The sequence below is a fragment of the Penaeus chinensis genome, chromosome 20 (assembly GCF_019202785.1).
Source record: "Penaeus chinensis breed Huanghai No. 1 chromosome 20, ASM1920278v2, whole genome shotgun sequence".
Lineage (NCBI taxonomy): Eukaryota > Metazoa > Arthropoda > Malacostraca > Decapoda > Penaeidae > Penaeus > Penaeus chinensis.
Window position 1 is genome coordinate 11,959,168 of NC_061838.1, and position 2,558 is coordinate 11,961,725.

A 2,558-nucleotide genomic window follows, 5' to 3' on the forward strand; every position below is an offset into this window, starting at 1 on the left:
GCCGATAACTGAGAATTAATAAGTGAGCGGTCAGATTTTCGTTTTCGACAAAATGACGGAAAAAACTTTAATGATACAGCATTAACTTTTGTGTTAAGCTTGGAGTGCTACAACCCCTCAAAAATACCCGCACATAATTGGAGAGTGAAGCGCGTTACAGTAGGCCCTCAACATCCCGACATGAGATCGTCATTGATCAGTTGAGGATCCTGGTCCTACCGCTCTCTTTTGTCTCCCCCCCCCCCCCCTCCTGGATCTTTCCTCTTTATATATGGATATACATATACAACATTGGTTCCCGAAATGGGGGTTCCGTCCATCTTAGTTATTTGTGTCTATCCATATAAGAGTGAATGCACGTTCAAAGGTATTCTCAGAATAAATCCCCGAAAATACGTTTATTAAAGGTTTGATTAATTTAAACTTTCATCTATAACATAAGCTTCGATAAGTTCACGTTCATGCATCGCAGTCAATAACTAAAGTGCATTATCGTGAACATATCAGTGCTTACGTTATAAATGAAAGTTTGAATTAACAAAACATTTAATGAATGCAATTTCGGGTAACTGGACGCATATGCCTTCATATACGTATATATGGAGGCCTATATATGTAAATACGTATATGTGTAAGTCTATGTAATATATTCACATATCTATATCTCGGCCGTACTTAAAGTTCGTGCGTTTCAGGGTAGTGTTAAACCCGACCAGCAGAATGTCAAATACATATTCATATATGAATATACATATATATGAGCAAAATAAATGTTCTTCAGGAATATATATTGGGATGAGGGCCATTGATTATGTTAATTATTGTAATTTCTGCAATCTGTAATAGTGCATTAAGAAAGCTATCGGGTGTTACAAACCTAGCGAAATATTTCCCGAAGAATGTGTGGTGAAATATGGATGGGAAGGGTAATCGGGAGTTTTAGTGTTAATAGCAACACTACTTACAGCAACAGTGGGGCATGTTTCCCAAGCTGTCTAAGGCTGAGGGGGAGAAATAAGTCAGCCTCAAGCCATCGGCATGTATGGATGTATTTTAGCCCTTTTGTTTTTTGCTTAACCCAAAGACAGCTATTTGCCTTACCCTCACCCGACGCCACCCTAACAGGGAGCAGTGACTAACGAACCACAGAGATATGACTACACCAAAAAGGTCCAGATTTTCGACCACATCGTCACTGATTGCTGGCTCAAACAATCCTCTTGTCCGAGGTCACCATTCCGGCAGTGCCGCAGGCTGTGGCGACAGCCTGCTGCTCGATAACAGGTACACCAAGGAAACTGAAATGTGTGGATGATACCGTCTTTTAAGACCACAGCATTCTGGCACACATTTAAGGGAATTACTTTCTGCCCGGACAAATTTTGATTCTGTAAACAAAGTGTAACATTTGCAGGTTATGTGCTCGCCTGGGAGGACTACAGAGCAGTTACCACTATGGACTGATGACCCAGGTGGGCTCCTTTCCTAAGTGTTGCCCTGTCATGGAGACCTATCGAGAGCTTTTGAGGAGACCCTCAGGTAAGAGAGTGTACTGGGACAGCCAGCTCCAGTCCATCTTCGAGACCACAATGGAGAAGGTTTCCGATTTTATAACGTCACACGTTCAACGGCAGTGTTCATCGACTTTAGCAGGCCGTGGTCGAAGTATACATGGCCTATGCAGACAGGCTGGCCAGAAGTGAAGCACCTCCCCAGTGGGTTAACTGCCAACATACTTATATCCGCCTTTAGGAGATAGTTCCGAAGATTTAGCATCCCAGAACTCCAGTGTGATGGAGGCACAAATCTCGTTAGTGAGGAAGCCAGGGCATTCCTCCTATCATGGCGAGTGCTGCTGAGAATTTTCTCGGCATACTTCACGCAGTCAAACGGCCAAATCAGCCAAATGACTACAAAGGGGTAACACCGGTCCAGGAGGCTTTCTTGACTTGGATATAGCTGTACAGGCTGTACTTTAGTACCTCAACACCCCACTTCAGGACAGCAGTGCGTTTCCTGTCCAGCTGCTTATGGGAAAGCAGCTAAGGGACTCTACCACACTACCACATGCATAGAAACTGCGTGTGTGGTGTGGTTTGGTTTGCGAAGTTCTAGCTTCGCCCGGGCCTTCTAAATATGGCCCGGCCTGTGTCAGCTTTTTACGGCTGTCTCATTGAGTTGTCTGACACTCGGTGCTTACCGTGGCGGCGGGATTGCCAGCAGGCGCTCCTGCCGCCATGGTGTAAGCATTTCGCATAGCCTCTTTACCAGCACGGCGGCTGTTGTGGGCGGTCCATGTCTCAGGAATTGTGTATGGTCACAATTTTCTAGGTAGTGGACTAGTGTGGCGTTCGCACCTTTCATCGCGTTCGATTGTTGGGATAATCTGCCATGCACAGTGGTAACCTTGGCGCATTCTGTGAAGAATGACTTCGGTACCTCTGTTGCTTACTTCAGAGAGTGCCAGTGGTTCATAGCCTGTGGCGTCTGAGTGCCAGCTGGCCGAGGGGGAGGTTCTCGTTTCCTCTCTGTGGAGCTGCCGTAGGAAGGTACGACCG